The sequence below is a fragment of the Coffea arabica genome, chromosome 11e (assembly GCF_036785885.1).
Source record: "Coffea arabica cultivar ET-39 chromosome 11e, Coffea Arabica ET-39 HiFi, whole genome shotgun sequence".
NCBI lineage: Eukaryota > Viridiplantae > Streptophyta > Magnoliopsida > Gentianales > Rubiaceae > Coffea > Coffea arabica.
In genome coordinates this window covers 42,816,958-42,835,671 of record NC_092331.1, presented here as the reverse complement: position 1 = coordinate 42,835,671, position 18,714 = coordinate 42,816,958, and positions in this window count along the sequence as shown.

The following is an 18,714-nucleotide window of genomic DNA, read 5'->3' as shown; positions in this document are numbered from 1 at the left end:
TGAGAGCCCCTGTATCCTACCTTGTGCTGTTATTCGCTTTCCTATTTGTTTACGTTAATCGAATTCAATACTTGCTATTTGTTTATTTGATTGCATGTTTTGGGGTACCACTGAGCTTTAGCTCACCCCACGTTTATTTGTTTTCCTTGACAGGTTCTGGAAATTTAAAGCTTTGGAACTTATCCATGTTTCGTTTTGAGATGTATTTGAATACTATGACTACTTGTATGGGCTGTAATGTGTTTAATTTGGATAATGTACTTTTTATTTTGGATTGCCACTTGAAGCTGGAAGATGGGTAAAACTTAAATTGGATGCTTGGCTTGATTATTGTATTTTGTTGTATGAATATTTTAATTAGTCGGGACGGTACGATTCTATTCCGCAGTTCGTAGCGCGTGAGATTTTTAGGAGCCGTCGATTGGCTATTTTAAATTATTGTTATCTCTGAAGTTAATGTGGTTTTAGTGACGGCCTACTTCGGAGGAATTGTTTTGTAATAGATTAGGTTATTTTTCGAAAGGATTTGGGTTAGAATGCTTGCGTGAGTCCTGGCGAGAGTTGGGCAGACGGCCCGCCAACCCTTTGGTTCGCCTTAGGGGGAAGTGGGGTCGCCACAGTAATATAATACCCTATTTCATTTTATCAAATTTGAATTTGAAATCAATTATTACCAAATTGAAAATCTTATGAATTCAGTGAATTTAGTAAATACCACTTTTGTACCAAATATCCAATTTCAAATTATCAAATTGAATTTGAAATCAGGTACGAATTTGGCACGTACCAAATTTACTCACTCCTACCAAATACAATGCTACAATAACACATTGTCAAAAATGTTTTTAAGAACACCTAATTCATACAAATCCCAAATACAACTAATAAAAAATAAAATAAAATAATTTATCACATCTATCTTCTTCCACACATCACACATACAGTCACGTAATTTTTAATCATTCAATTGGAATGGTTTAATTCAAACTATTTTTATCCTTCTAAAGTACTCACTCAAAACTGGTCTAACAATTCTCAAAGAAATCTGATTATGTGTATAAGATGTAAAATATAGCATAGAAGTTTAGTGTATGATGAATCTGATTATATGTATAAGATGTAAAATATAGCATAGAAGTTTTGTGAGGACTCGAAAATTCTATTATTCTTAAAATCCCTAATTTTGGCTAAATTAATTATTTATTTGGATTTTTGCCACGAATAATATTTTCTAGCCTTATTAGACCTAAGTACAGGGTTTTATAGTTTCATTATATCTTTGAAGTGTCTCGTTTCAAAAAATTATTTTCTTATAAGCTTGTTTAGTGAAAAGTGAAAACGTGTCTAAACACTTTAGCCAATTAGGAGTGCAATAAGCTCAAAAATTTAAGACATATACAATGGTCCTAAAATAGGCAATTTTAGGTTTAAAAACTCAAGTGATAGTTGGTAGTACGATTGTTATAAGAATTTCTCGAAAGTTTCATTTTATCGCGCCTAAATTGGAAATACGTGTTTTCACGTGCGCGCTTAATTGAGGGACCTTGGACCATTATTTTGGGACAATTAAGAATGAATAATATTTATATGAATATAACTGCCCTAGAGGTTTAGTGCACTAGTGCAACAAACTTAAGAGAAATCGAACACAAAACGCGCGCGTAGGCGCACTAGTTGCAATTGATTTTTACGTACTTAAAATATTAGACGGCAAGCTTCATTTGTACGCAAAGAAATCAGACCAACATTTCATTTCTTCTAGCTGCCATGGACAGATAGCAGACAACCAAGGGACAACCGAAAGCTCTTCAACATTTCCTCTACAAAAACCATTCAAATCACCACCAAATCTTCTCAAAATTTAGCACCACTTAGCCTAAGCCTTGGAGTTCACATCTAGCTAAAAAGGGGAGGATTTTCACGGCTCACTTAGGAGAAAGGAAGGACCGAATCTCTGACTTAGACATCAACTAAGAGTAAGTCTTAATCTAGCCTTCTAACTTTGATTTTTGGAAGTTCTAGTATATCTTTTAGCTCTTGATTTCTTATGGGTTGTTGTGGATGTTGAAAAATTGGAAAAGTAGGCTCTATGAATTCCCACTCTTGGGTTGCTGCTAATTTTGTTCTTGATGATGTTTATAATGTGGAATTAGTGTTTAAATAAGTGGTTTGTTGATGGAAAATTGATAGAAACTCACGTTAGGCGCAAAGGCCAAATCTGACCATTTTGCCCCTGCTCTGTTCGGCCACTTTAATGCAGAAATTAGGAGATTAAATGGCTTGATTGTGTTGTTTACATGTTGTAGTAGTTGTGTAAAAATTTTCGTTGAAAAATGTTGAGTTTTGGTTGATCAAAAGAATTTATTTCCCAAAGCTAGTAATCTGGAAAACGGTTTCCGTCGTAACCAAACCAGTGTTTGTATTTCGTCCATAACTCCGTACTCCGACGTCGAAATCAAGTTCCGTTAGCGGCATTTGAAACTAGACGTTCCCATATTTCCAACGGTATATAATGCACATTCTGGTTCCATGTGTGTGAACCGCACCACTCTTCTGAATTCAGCTGCCCTGTTTCTCCGTTCTGCCGAAATGATTTGATGATGCTGTAACTTTAGGCTTAATTTCGAGCCAGTTGCATGCTGAAACTTAGAACGATTTCTTCTGTGAAATTTTAGCCCTATGAATGTATTTTCCAACACTATCAACCATTCCCAATTCCGAGCTAAATTGAGTGATTTATGATCAAAATACGGTGACTGCCTTGTTCTTGAAAACCTTAGATTTGGACAGATTAGATGTGAGACTTGTTGTGGCCTTACCAAATGAATTTCTTGGTGCTAAACACCTACCAAATGTACCATGTATACTCCTTAGACTTTTCTTGCACAAATGAACCATGTTTGGAGGTTTTTCCTTAGCCGAATGCTTGGAAACGGAGAGAAAGAGAGCTAAAGGCAGTTTGGCCTTAGTAATTTCAAATTTTGGTTGATTGGTTAACCACCTTCCCGAAGGTATTTTTCCACGAAATTTGATAGAGAGATACCCTTCATATAGGAGTATTATACTACAAAATTTGGTATCAATCCAAGTCCGTTTCGACACTTAACTAAAGGTCCAAAGTCGGAACCAAATCTGGAAATTTGTTAACAGTCTTGAAATTTACCCAACTTTGAGCTACCATATCTTGGTGCTCGAAACTCCGATTCTCGATCCGCTTGTTCTGCCTAAACCTTACTTGCACCTCTAATTGAGCTATAAATTTCAAGGGCTGGTTTGCAACGAGTGAATTCTGCCGAATTTTCAAAATTAGCGAAAAACCAACCCCGGCTCAATCCTGGGTGATTTGGAACAGTACCTTCAAGCTCATTTTTGAGCACTTTCCACTTCGATTCATGGAAAAGTGTCTTCTAGGAACTTGTAGTACTTTTTAAGAGGTTTCCAACGGTATAAAGTTTTCCAATTCTCGACTTATGCCGAGTGAGTTACGATTTTTCAAAGATTCATAACAAAACTGAAATTTTCCAACTTCCAAGGAAATAAGTTTTTCAAGAACTCTTTATTCTTTTGATATTATCTAAACGTTTTATCCCCGATTTCCTAGATAAAGACTTAAATACTTTTGAATGTTATCAAACCTCTCTCGAACCTCGATTTACGAGTAATTGAGATTCATTTTCACGGAATCCCCTAGATTAATACTAGTGAACGAATTATTCCTCGATATTTGGGATTTGGATGATAATTCACTATTATTTGCTCAGGCGCACACGAGGACTTTCAAGAGGATCCCACGGTGGACGCTTGAACTTTCCTTGACCTTACTTACACCTAATACTTGGTGAGTGTCAGGTGTATGTAAACTTGTTACATGTTTAATTGTTATTAATGATTGGAAATCTTGAAAGTGGAGTCGAGTGTGTACTTTACCACACTCGTTCTCATTAGAAATGAAATATTAATGGTTGAAATGTATTGAATGAATGATTGAAATGCATTGAATGAATGATTGAAATGTATTGAATGAATGAATGAAATGTAATGGTATGCTATAGTTGCCTACGTCGTTGGAGTGAATCTCCTCGACACACAAGTGCACATGGGGACGCCCAAATCTCATTGACCGACCTTGGACTCGAGCCGGCATGGGCTTTGTCGGGAATCTTGGCGAGCCATGAGATATATAAGTTTGACCTAGTGAGAGGTCTTGCTTGGCATACTCGAGTAGTATCGCCACAAACAAATGACAGGCGGGCCCGATACAGGGGTATGTAAGGTGAAAGAGGACAGGTTAAGTGGAGTTCTACGGACTAAACCTACCCGATTGACGGAGTGTCAATTCGTGGAGGTTATTGAATGTGCAAGTGGAATATAGCTCCTGAGGGCTCCAGTATCCTTGAATTATTTCTGGTTATATTTCCAGTAAATTGTTAATTACTAAAATATGATTGCTTGACTTATAAATTGAGATTGTTATTTGAGCAATGTGCTTGTATGTGTGTTCTTGGCCTCACGAGCGTTTTTGCTCACCCTGTAGATTTGTTTTCCTTAACAGGATTGAACTTGGCGAGGTATCGAAGAAACCTTGCTGCTACACTTTTATTTAGGGTTTCTATTACTTTTGACTTTGTCTTGGCTTTTGGGTTGTATTTTGGAATCCGAATGTAACTTTTAGAGTATGATGGTTGTTGAACACCCGATGTGCGGGTTGGATATCGGATGACTTTTATTAAACTTGAACGCTTCCGCATTTATTGTATCTAAGTTATTGACTCGTGTGGTGTGGTCCGGCAATAAGTTTAAATGGATTTGCTTGAGTCCTGGCGAGAGTTAGGCAGGCGTCCCGCGGATACCCTTTGGTTCGCCTTAGGGAGAAGTGGGGGCGTCACAGTTGGTATCAGAGCGCTAGGTTAGCGCTAGGTTAGAGATCTATATGGGAGACATATTGGATACTCTACCCTTAAAACCTGAGACCGGATAATTTAGTTATACCTAAATAGGTATTTGGGGCATACTAGAGCTTAGGGTAGGCATGCATAAACGACATCCGAATTAGATAGTGATTTAAATTTCTAACCCGAAAGGTGCTATTATTTTGCAGGGATGAAAAACGGAAATGGAGTTCCGGCAGCTAATGGGAATGGCCATGCGAATGGTCATGTAGTGCCTCTTAGGCCTATCTACTACCGAGTTTTAAGTGGGGGAGCTCGTGCACGCTACTCGCCTGCTACTCGATACCCCCGATGTGCTTGTAGCGTCACCTTTGCTTACCCGAACTACCTCGTGCTTGCTCTAGACGACGAGCGTCGTCAACTAGTGGATCTTAATAGGGATCTTCAAGCAGAGGTGGACGAGATTAGACAGATGGTTAGCGCTCAGGGTGAGCGGATTGCTGAGCTCGAGGAGGTGATCGAGGGTGAAGTGGCCATGTCTACTGTGGTCCGTGATGAGCTTCAGGGTACTAGGGCTCAGCTTACTAGGTTGAGGGAGGAGATCCGTAGTAGGGCTTCCGATATCGTAGCTGATGCCACTAGGTTAGTGGAGGATGCGATGGAGGTAGCTCCTAATCCTGAGGAGGAGGATCCTGAGGAGGAGATTCCTCCTGATAGTCCTACTGTGGACTAGGTCAAGGCATTTTGACCACTCTCTGACTCTTTTGACTAGTATAGCTAGTTTTAGCAGGGGTGATGCTAAGTGCTGAGTCCATTGTATTTTGCATGACTGTGTGGCCTATTTTTGGAAGCACTTGCTTTACTTTAGTCTTTTGTGACTAAAAGTACTCTTGTGGCACCTGTGTGCTATATTTTAGTGACTACCCCATGACTTGCTAATTGTATGAACTTGATATGTTAATGAATGTAAATTATTTTTAATTCCAATGTTTTCTTGATTTGTTCCTACTCTTTACTTTGCATCGCATAATTTATTTATTTCTTGCACTAGGCACGTCTAGGTTATGGAATGACTAAGAGGTGGTCGAGGCCGTGGTCGAGGTCGTGGGCGAGGGACTAGACAGGCCCAACCTCAAAGGGGTGACCAGGGATCGGCAACTGCACCGATCCAAGGTCAGGAAAATATTAATGGATACAATGTAATCTTAGGGATGGAGTGGTTAGCCCGTTATAATGCTCAGCTAAACTGTAGGACGAAGGTTGTGGAGTTGTGTATTCAAGGAGAAGCAACCCTGAAATTGGATGTAAGGGGTAAATTAGCTGCGTCTGCACTTATTTCAGGAATTCGGGCTAGAAAGTTGTTAAGTAAAGGAGCTCAAGGATATTTGGCTTTTCTTATTAACACCCCTAGTGATAAGGTGAATTTGGAGGACATGCCTGTAGTGAAAGATTTTTCTGATATTTTTCCTGAAGAATTGGAGTCCCTACCCCCGGATCGGGAAAATAGCCTTTAAGATCGATGTAACTCCGGGAGTAGCCCCTATTTCTAGGACGCCATATCGAATGGCCCCAGCCGAATTGAAGGAGTTGAAATTGCAATTACAAGATTTGCTAGAAAGGGGTTTTATGAAAGAGAGTGATTCTCCGTGGGGAGCCCCAATTTTGTTTGTTAAGAAAAAAGACGGGAGTTTGAGGCTATGTATAGACTATAGAGGATTGAATAATGTTACAACTAAGAATAAATATCCGCTGCCCCACATTGATGAGTTGTTTGACCAATTACAAGGGGCTGTAGTATTCTCTAAATTGGATTTGAGACAGGGTTATTATCAGTTGAGGATTTTGGAGAAGGACATACCCAAGACTGCTTTTAACTCGAGATATGGGCATTTGAATTTGCCGTGATGCCATTTGGGTTAACGAATGCTCCTGTTGCTTTTATGGATTTAATGCATAGGGTCTTTAAACCTTATCTAGACCAATCTGTGGTGGTCTTTATTGATGACATATTGGTGTATTCTAAGAATGTGAAAGACCATGAGAAACACTTGAGGGTTGTTTTGCAGACCTTAAGGGAGCACCAATTGTATGCTAAGTTTAGCAAGTGTGAGTTTTGGTTAAAAGAAGTGACTTTCTTGGGACACATAATTTCTAAGGATGGGATTAAAGTGGATCCAGGTAAAGTTGAAGCCGTTTCGAAATGGAAACGATCGGAAAATCCTACCGATGTTCGGAGTTTTATTGGTTTAGCAGGGTATTACTGGAGATTCATTCAGGATTTTTCGAAAATCGCTGGACCATGACTGAATTGACCAAGAAAAATGGGAGGTTTATATGGAGTCCTAAGTGTGAGGAAAGTTTTCAGGAATTGAAAAGAAGGTTAACAAGGGCACCTATGTTAGCTTTGCCAAACGGAAAGGATAGTTTTGTGGTTTACACGGACGCCTCTAAGGAAGGTTTGGGATGTGTTTTGATGCAAAATGATAAAGTGATAGCATATGCCTCTAGGAAATTGAAACCGCATGAAGGGAATTACCCAACTCATGATTTGGAGTTAGCGGCCGTGGTCTTTGCTTTGAAGAAATGGAGACATTATTTGTATGGAGTAACATTTGAGGTTTTTACAGACCACAAAAGTCTTAAGTACTTATTTTCACAGAAGGAACTGAATTTGAGGCAACGTAGATGGATGGAATTTCTGGAAGACTATAACTGTACGATTAAGTACCATCCAGGGAAAGCTAATGTAGTGGCCGATGCTTTGAGCCGTCAAGTGCAAATGGTTGGATTGATGATTAAGGAGTTTCAATTATTGGAAGAAGTGAGCTACTGGAATCCTCGATTGGAACCAAGGAAGGTAATTTTGGGGAATATTATAGTAACTTCCACTTTATTGGAACGTATTAGGGAATTTCAAGAAAAGGACACGGAAGTGCAAAAATGGACGGAAAAGGTTAAAATGAGAGAAAAGACTGATTTTAATCTGGGGTCAGATGCAATATTGAGATTTCGGAATCGGGTAGTTGTGCCAAAGAATGAAGGGCTTAGAAAGGAAATCTTAGAAGAGGCACACCGATCAAAGTTTACGGTACATCCAGGAGGAAATAAAATGTACCAAAACTTAAAGAGTCTGTATTGGTGGGAGAACATGAAGAGGGAAATTGCCCAATTTGTCCAAATATGTTTAATTTGTCAACAGGTTAAAGCCGAACATCAGAAACCATCAGGACTTTTGCAACCTCTAGAAATATCTGAGTGGAAATGGGAGAATATCACTATGAATTTTGTATCGGAATTACCAAGGACACAGAGAGGCCATGATGCGATTTGGGTAATAGTGGATAGATTGACTAAGTCGGCCCATTTTCTGCCGATTAACATGAAGTACCCGTTGGAGAAGTTGGCCAGGTTGTATTTGGATGAGATCATTAGGTTGCATGGCATACCTGTGAGTATCGTGTCCGACAGGGATCCGAGATTTGTTTCGAAATTCTGGCAAAAGATGCAAGAGGTATTGGGGACTAAGTTGAACTTTAGTACCACTTATCATCCCCAGACTGATGGACAGTCGGAGAGGACAATTCAAACACTTGAGGACATGTTAAGGACTCGTGTTCTGGACTTTGGAGAAAATTGGAGTAAGTTTTTGACTTTAGTGGAATTTGCCTACAACAATAGTTTCCACTCTTCTATTCAGATGGCCCCGTATGAGGCACTTTATGGTCGGAAATGTAGGTCTCCAATTTGTTGGTACGAAATAGGTGAACGGAAAATCCTAGATCCGACCACAGTATCTTGGATTGAGGAAGCTAATGAAAAGGTAAAGTTGGTACGCCAGAGAATTCAGGCTGCCCAGAGCCGCCAAAAGAATTATGCCGATAATCGAAGAAAGGATTTGGAGTTTACTGTTGGAGATTTGGTATTTCTCAAGATTACACCTTTGAAAGCAAACTTGATGTCCGGGAAAGGAAAGAAATTACAGCAAAGATTTGTAGGGCCTTACAAGATTATCCAACGTGTGGGGAGTGTAGCCTATAAATTGGAATTACCGCTGAGTTTATCTCGAATCCATAATGTATTTCATGTATCTATGCTTAAGAAGTATCATCCGGACCCATCACATGTCTTACAACCAGAGAATATTGAGATGGATGAGACCTTAACTTATGAAGAGAAACCGGTTAAGCTTCTGGATAGGAAGGTGAAGGAATTGAGAAATAAACAGATACCATTAGTAAAGGTCCTCTGGAAGAACCATGGGTTGGAGGAAGCAACTTGGGAGGTCGAAAAAGCAATTCGAGAAAAGTATCCAGACCTATTCGTCAATCAAGGTAAATTTCGAGGACGAAATTTCTTAAGGGGGAGAGGATGTGAGGACTCGAAAATTCTATTATTCTTAAAATCCCTAATTTTGGCTAAATTAATTATTTATTTGGATTTTTGCCACGAATAATATTTTCTAGACTTATTAGACCTAAGTACAGGGTTTTATAGTTTCGTTATATCTTTGAAGTGTCTCGTTTCAAAAAATTATTTTCTTATAAGCTTGTTCAGTGAAAAGTGAAAACGTGTCTAAACACTTTAGCCAATTGGGAGAGCAATAAGCTCAAAAATTTAAGACATATACAATGGTCCTAAAATAGGCAATTTTAGGTTTAAAAACTCAAGTGATAGTTGGTAGTACGATTGTTATAAGAATTTCTCGAAAGTTTCATTTTATCGCGCCTAAATTGGAAATACGTGTTTTCACGTGCGCGCTTAATTGAGGGACCTTAGACCATTATTTTGGGACAATTAAGAAAGAATAATATTTATATGAATATAAGTGCCCTAGAGATTTAGTGCACTAGTGCAACAAACTTAAGAGAAATCGAACACAAAACGCGCGCGTAGACGCACTAGTTGCAATTGATTTTTACGTACTTAAAATATTAGACGGCAAGCTTCATTTGTACGCAAAGGAATCAGACCAACATTTCATTTCTTCTAGCTGCCATAGACGGATAGCAGACAGCCAAGGGACAACCGAAAGCTCTTCAACATTTCCTCTACAAAAACCATTCAAATCACCACCAAATCTTCTCAAAATTTAGCACCACTTAGCCTAAGCCTTGGAGTTCACATCTAGCTAAAAAGGGGAGGATTTTCACGGCTCACTTAGGAGCAAGGAAGGACCGAATCTCTGACTTAGACATCAACTAAGAGTAAGTCTTAATCTAGCCTTCTAACTTTGATTTTTGGAAGTTCTAGTATATCTTTTAGCTCTTGATTTCTTATGGGTTGTTGTGGATGTTGGAAAATTGGAAAAGTGGGCTCTATGAATTCCCACTCTTGGGTTGCTGCTGATTTTGTTCTTGATGATGTTTATAATGTGGAATTAGTGTTTAAATCAGTGGTTTGTTGATGGAAAATTGATAGAAACTCACGTTAGGCGCAAAGGCCAAATCTGACCATTTTGCCCCTGCTCTGTTCGGCCATTTTAATGCAGAAATTAGGAGATTTAATGGCTTGATTGTGTTGTTTACATGTTGTAGTAGTTGTGTAAAAATTTTCGTTGAAAAATGTTGAGTTTTGGTTGATCAAAAGAATTTATTTCCCAAAGCTAGTAATCTGGAAAACGGTTTCCGTCGTAACCAGACCAGTGTTCGTATTTCGTCCATAACTCCGTACTCCGACGTCGAAATCAAGTTCCGTTAGCGGCATTTGAAACTAGACGTTCCCATCTTTCCAACGGTATATAATGCACATTCTGGTTCCATGTGTGTGAACCGCACCACTCTTCTGAATTCAGCTGCCCTGTTTCTCCGTTCTGCCGAAATGATTTGATGATGCTGTAATTGTAGGCTTAATTTCGAGCCAGTTGCATGCTGAAATTTAAAACGTTTCTTCTGTGAAATTTTAGCCCTATGAATGTATTTTCCAACACTATCAACCATTCCCAATTCCGAGCTAAATTGAGTGATTTATGATCAAAATACGGTGACTGCCTTGTTCTTGAAAACCTTAGATTTGGACAGATTAGATGTGAGACTTGTTGTGGCCTTACCAAATGAATTTCTTGGTGCTAAACACCTATCAAATGTACCATGTATACTCCTTAGACTTTTCTTGCACAAATGAACCATGTTTGGAGGTTTTTCCTTAGCCGAATGCTTGGAAACGGAGAGAAAGAGAGCTAAAGGCAGTTTGGCCTTAGTAATTTCAAACTTTGGTTGATTGGTTAACCACCTTCCCGAAGGTATTTTTCCACGAAATTTGATAGAGAGATACCCTTCATATAGGAGTATTATACTACAAAATTTGGTATCAATCCAAGTCCGTTTCGACACTTAACTAAAGGTCCAAAGTCGGAACCAAATTTGGAAATTTGTTAACAGTCTTGAAATTTACCCAACTTTGAGCTACCATATCTTGGTGCTCGAAACTCCGATTCTCGATCCGCTTGTTCTGCCTAAACCTTACTTGCACCTCTAATTGAGCTATAAATTTCAAGGGCTGGTTTGCAACGAGTGAATTCTGCCAAATTTTCAAAATTAGCGAAAAACCAACCCCGGCTCAATCCTGGGTGATTTGGAACAGTACCTTCAAGCTCATTTTTGAGCACTTTCCACTTCGATTCATGGAAAAGTGTCTTCTAGGAACTTGTAGTACTTTTTAAGAGGTTTCCAATGGTATAAAGTTTTCCAATTCTCGACTTATGCCGAGTGAGTTACGATTTTTCAAAGATTCATAACAAAACTGAAAATTTTCAACTTTCAAGGAAATAAGTTTTTCAAGAACTCTTTATTCTTTTGATATTATCTAAACGTTTTATCCCCGATTTCCTAGATAAAGACTTAAATACTTTTGAATGTTATCAAACCCCTCTCGAACCTCGATTTACTAGTAATTGAGGTTCATTTTCACGGAATCCCCTAAACTAATACTAGTGAACGAATTATTCCTCGATATTTGGGATTTGGATGATAATTCACTATTATTTGCTCAGGCGCACACGAGGACCTTCAAGAGGATCCCACGGTGGACGCTTGAACTTTCCTTGACCTTACTTACACCTAATATTTGGTGAGTGTCAGGTGTATGTAAACTTGTTACATGTTTAATTGTTATTAATGATTGGAAATCTTGAAAGTGGAGTCGAGTGTGTACTTTACCACACTCGTTCTCATTAGAAATGAAATATTAATGGTTGAAATGTATTGAATGAATGATTGAAATGCATTGAATGAATGAATGAAATGTATTGAATGAATGAATGAAATGTAATGGTATGCTATAGTTGCCTACGTCGTTGGAGTGAATCTCCTCGACACATAAGTGCACATGGGAACGCCCAAATCTCATTGACCGACCTTGGACTCGAGCCGGCATGGGCTTGGTCGGGAATCTTGGCGAGCCATGAGATATATAAGCTTGACCTAGTGAGAGGTCTTGCTTGGCATACTCGAGTAGTATCGCCACAAACAAATGACAGGCGGGCCCGATACAGGGGTATGTAAGGTGAAAGGGGACAGGTTAAGTGGAGTTCTACGGACTAAACCTACCCGATTGACGGAGTGTCAATTCGTGGAGGTTATTGAATGTGCAAGTGGAATATAGCTCCTGAGGGCTCCAGTATCCTTGAATTGTTTCTGGTTATATTTCCAGTAAATTGTTAATTACTAAAATATGATTGCTTGACTTATAAATTGAGATTGTTATTTGAGCAATGTGCTTGTATGTGTGTTCTTGGCCTCACGAGCGTTTTTGCTCACCCTGTAGATTTGTTTTCCTTAACAGGATTGAACTTGGCGAGGTATCGAAGAAACCTTCCTGCTACACTTTTGTTTAGGGTTTCTATTACTTTTGACTTTGTCTTGGCTTTTGGGTTGTATTTTGGAATCCGAATGTAACTTTTGGAGTATGATGGTTGTTGAACACCCGATGTGCGGGTTGGATATCGAATGATTTTTATTAAACTTGAACGCTTCCGCATTTATTGTATCTAAGTTATTGACTCGTATGGTGTGGTCCGGCAATAAGTTTAAATGGATTTGCTTGAGTCCTGGCGAGAGTTAGGCAGGCGTCCCGCGGATACCCTTTGGTTCGCCTTAGGGAGAAGTGGGGGCGTCACAAGTTTAGTGTATGAAGAATTGTTAGAGGAATTGTTATACCGGCTTCGGTTGAGTACTTTAGAAGGATAAAAATAGTTTGAATTAGACCAATCCAATTTGAATGATTAAAAATCACGTGACTGTAAAGAAGATAGATGTGATAAATTATTTTATTTATTTTTTATTAGTTGTATTTGAGATTTGTATGAATTAGGTGTTTTTGAAAATATTTTTGACAATATGTTATTGTAGCATTATATTTGGTAGGGGTGAGTAAATTTGGTATGTGCCAAATTCGTACCCGATTTCAATTTCAATTTGATAATTTGAAATTGGATATTTGGTACAAAAGTGGTATTTACCAAATTCACTGAATTCATAAGATTTTCAATTTGGAAAGCATGAATAGTGTGATAAAAAGGTATGTGAGCTACAAAAATAAATTTTACGAATTTTTTAATCATTTTGAGAGATTACTTGATGATTGTATATATAAAAAACTTAAAGTTGATTTTAGAGCATATACAAGTACTCCGGTAGTACCATTTGATGTTGATATTTTGAAACAAGCAACTAGTGCTTACACTTCTGAAATATTCAAGTGGTTTAAAATTGAGAGGGCTAAATTCCATGATTGTGATATAACCCATGGTGAGGTTGGAACAATAACAGAGTATAAGATCACTCATAAAGGTCGAAAGTATCACTATATAGTTAGATTTGATTCAGCAGGAGATCAGATATCATGTAGATGCAAAAAATATGAATTCTCTGGGATTCTGTGCTCTCATTCTTTGAAAGTTCTTTATGTAAGAAATATCATGAAAATCCCTAATCAATACATACTGAAAAGTGGACTAATACAATAAAAGCAAGGTATGTTAGAGAGACGATGATTCTTATAACACCAATAATGATTCAGATCCAAAAGTTCTTTTTACTAGGCAGTATAGAGATTTGTGTTGACTGTATACTCAATTGGTTACTAAAGCTGCATAGACAAAAGAAACCTATAACATTGCTAAAAATAGTCTGTCGAAAATGTTGGACTTGGTTGATGCAAGGTTACATAAAAAAGGAGTCGAATAATGGGATTTCAAATATAAAAGAAGTTTCTAAACCCACACATGCTACGAGTGATTCAAGTGGCATCAAGATTAAGGGTATTAATAGAAAGGTGAAAATTGCTTCAGGTAAGAGGTTAAGGAGTAACTTAGAAAAGGCAACCAACCGAATGAAAACAAATAAAAGATCTCCACATAGTATAACTATGAAGCCACCGGTGTCAACACATGATGAGGTTTTGGTTTTTTATCATTTTATTAATTTCTTAATACAAATTTTTTCATATTATGGTTCTAATATTTATTTTTTGTTTTCATTCGCTTGTCGGAGATGTTGTGCATGTATTATTCACTAAGTATGGTATACAGTATCATGGGCTACAAGATGTAATAGTTTGACATGTATTTGTATCGACTAACAGTTGAATACTTGGACTAAATAATCTGTTCTTCTAATAATTTTGTTTTGATTGAATAGTAAAAGCAACAAAATTATAGTATACATAAAGGATGTTGATGTTGTTAACCGGCAACTTTTTGGAGTTGTATAATCTTCAAAGTTTTTTTCATTTTTTTTTGCATTATCAAGTGGGATTATGTATTTATTTTTATATACAAAATATGTCAATTTTGAGGTATTTATAGTCGTTCCATTTTTTCTTAGACAAATGCAAGTAAAATGATCATGACTAACTATTTGCAATCTCAACAAAACTATGAAACAATGTCATTCTATCCCAGTAAGCAGGACAAAGGCTTTGTAATCTCAACAAATGACTTTGGTACAACCATGACATGTTATTTTGGTAATTTTTTGCTGACTTATGCATGTAAAATTAGTTTATAACTTTATGACAAACTTTTTTTTTTGTACTCTAAGTTGGTGTTATGAAGTGTGAAAATTCATTGATACTTTTTATTTTTGTAATTGATAGTTGGTGAATTTGGATTTCAATCAGTAGAATTATGACCAACTATATACACTTTCAGCTCCTTGAATATGGCTAACTCACTCCAGGTAAATTATTGGATTGATCATCATGACTGATATTTCATCTAAAAGAGTTATGTATAGTTAAGTTGTGTTCACTCGATTAATTTTTTGTTTAATTTTTTGTTGATACAATTGTAACCACAGGCACAAGAATTACACCATTTTGGAGGTCTAAAGATAAATCAATTAGACTTTATTAGCAACTCTTGTGATATAGTACAAAAAGTTGGAGTTGATTTCAATAATACATGTGGTTGTCCAATTCCCTGCATTGGTGACATTTCTTACAAGTGTTCAGCAGCATAAAAGACATGAAGATTCGAGATAGAGTTGTTGATGATTCCAAGAATTAATGCATAATCTTGTATCTAGAATACTAAGTTCAACTAAATTTTGTATTAATTCTTATAAAAATTGACATTGAACACCTTTGTTACCATTTGAGAATTGAATAAGCCATTTGATAATTATTGACCTTGTGTATACAAGAATCACATTCAAAGTGGCTAACTGCATAACATTTATATAAAAAAAAAATTAAAATGGAGGCTTAATTTCAAACGAGTTTCCAAGTATTGGAATAGTTTTAGTAGGTTGTATTATGTACAACTTTGAGTGCAATGTGGATTTTAGAAGGGGAGTCACAAATTCTAGCATCAATTAGAGAACATTTCTTTTCTTACATGTGAACACGAAATCAAATTCATGAAAATGGCTATTGGTACAAACTAAGGTCATATTCGAAAATTCAATTGTATATATTACAACAAAATGTCACAAAATGTCATCCTCTCTTTTCAATGGCATCCTCTGGTTCATCCTATTATATTGTTTGGTTATACAATTCACATTTTCAATCACAAATTCAAGGACAAGGTTCAGTTACAGCTCTTCTTTGCCTGTCGTTGAAAAGAAAAAGTGCTTAAGGGGAACAACATTAGGATGGTCAAGCATTTGCACAATTTGCAACTCCTTGTAGCTCTTGTCCGGAAACACCTTCTTGATAGCAACAATTTCTTTCGTTTCTCTACATTTTGCCTGTGAGAAATTAATTACAACCAAGAAAAACATCCAAAAAAATGAGCGAAAAATGTAGCAAATGATGCACTAAGAAAGCAATGTAGTAGCACCTACTTGGAACACAACACCAAAAGAACCAGTACCAGTTACATGTTCTACAATGTAACTCATGACCTGTCAATCATGGTAACATTACATACTGTAAAAGCCAGTCAAGGCACCTCCTTGACTATAATTTTCCTTCTTTTGTTTCCCCCCTTGTTTTTGGATGACGTTAAAGGGGTTGCTACTTCTAGGATAATTGTAACAACTTAACTCTATATTTCATATTTTAATTCTGTTGAATCTTTATTTACTCAAAAAAAAACAAGTAAAAGGAAGTAGTACTCATGATATGAACACTATCATCACCATATATGAACTTCTAGCCTCATTGCAAGCATCTCCCTTCCGAGCCAGTCTAATGAACTAGATGATTCTTTGAAGCCATTAGCACTTTTAGAATTTCCAACTCCCCCGTATCAAAGGCCAGCAGACGCCATATACCGCTACATTAAGTATCAAATAACTTAATATTTGCTACTCCCCACATAGTTCTTCATAATTTGGTACTCAGTCCAATGTAAGAACCTCTCCACCTAGCACTATAAGAAACTCCCTTCAGTGAAATTAGTCAAACACTAAGTCTCATTAAACTCAAAAAGAATGCAAACCAATTAGAGTTTACCAACTGACTAGCTACCAATATAGAAATCCTACTTGCGTGAAATTACAGCAGTTCCAACTGATCTAACAAGACAGAAATGTGGAATAGTAAAATAATGAGAAAAATATCACTGCTGAAATGACTATCTTCCTTTTCACAATAAGCAAGTATATAATACAATTTAAAGTTTTATAACGCCAAAAAATGAGGTGAATATAAACTACTAATATTCAGAAATTCAATAGCAATTTTGTTTGCAAACCCAGCAGCTTTTACCAATCAAAGATACTCTTCTTTTTGGGGGGGGGGGGACAGGGACTCGAATTAAGCAACTTGCACAGCATAAAATTAAAATTGCATACATCTTTCAAAATTTACATTAGGCCTTTGAATTCAAACTGTTTAGTTTAACAATGAACATGCACTTTTCCTAAAATGAAGTATCACAAAGAAAATCATGACCCATAATTTTTTTTCCTCTTTTTGGGTTTCCATGTGATTTGTGCAGTAGGAGAAAATAGAAATGCTTTATAGGAATAGGGTTCATGCTAATAGTAGTTTACACACAAAAAAAAAAACCAAGACTCAAGATTATAACACTACCCAAAAGAAAAAAAAAGTTAAAGAAATTTCTAACTCAGATCCAATTACGCCATATGGTAACAAAATTAGTAACTAAGTATCATTAACGTAACAATCGAGAATAAACAAAAGGAAAATGGACAATTATAAGTATTCTTAACAAAAATTCAACATAACTGTAAAGATAATATAATGGAAGAAATGGCGAAAAAGGAGAACGGATAACAGTAGTAACAACAAAAAAAGCACTTCCAAACCAACTTCACGTCATAACTTAAAAAATTGGATACTTGGCATGATTTTAAGGGTGGCATTGAGTTGTCATTGAAAAAGTGGTACTGAGGATCTCATCTCACCATCACCCCTTCCCCTCTCCCTCCTCCTGTCTCCTCTCTCCTCCATTCTCCCTCTCCCTCCACTCCTCTCCTTCCCCTCTTTCCCTCTCATACCGCAGCCTCTCCTCCCCTTCTCCATTGCTTATTCTTCACCTTTTCCCCAAGTTAATATCAAATCTGATGAGGTGGTTCGCTATCCTAGACCCCTGACACAAAGTTGCATGGAGCTAAAGAATGCAATGCAATGGTCAAGAATTAGATAATTTTTTTTTGGGTCAAGAGCAATTAAGAATCCCATGATTGGGAACAAATTGGGCTACTAAAACAGATTCTAGCAATGATAAGGTGACTAAGGGGTGAATCGAACATGACTGGACCTTGAGATTTGAATCGAGTATTAATATTTTAACATGAGTGTGTTCTTTTCATGCTTTAGAGGAGTTGATTTTGTAGTTAATGTGCTAAATATGTTAGTTCTTGTTCACAGCAGTGGAATCAAGTATGCACCAATTGGTTTCCGTTTTATTTGAAACAATTTGTGTCTAGTTAGATAATAAGAGAGGCTGGATTTGACAACTGAAATTAGAGAAGGGGGGAGGGAGGAAGCGTAGGGGGATGGGTACAGTGGCAGTGGAGAAGGGTGGTGGATGATGGTGGGTGGTGAATTTTTTTTAATTTTAAACAATATCCCATTAAAATTTTAAATTAAAAAATACCTCAAAATACATCCTCAAAAACACCCCTAAGGACACCCTTAAAAACACTCCCAAAAACACCCTAAAAAAACACTCTTAAAAACATCTAACCATCTATAATAAAAATTTTTACATAAGTCTCTACAGTAAAATTTTTGAAAAATACCCCAAAAATATACCTAACCATCTACAATAAAAATTTTCACATATACAGTAAACGTTTTGAAAAATGCCCCAAAAAACATTTAATCTATACAGAGCCACTAAAGAAATATTGAAGGGAAATTTTTGAGAATGTTTTGTTTGGAGCTTTGGAGAATATACCGCTTGACCTAC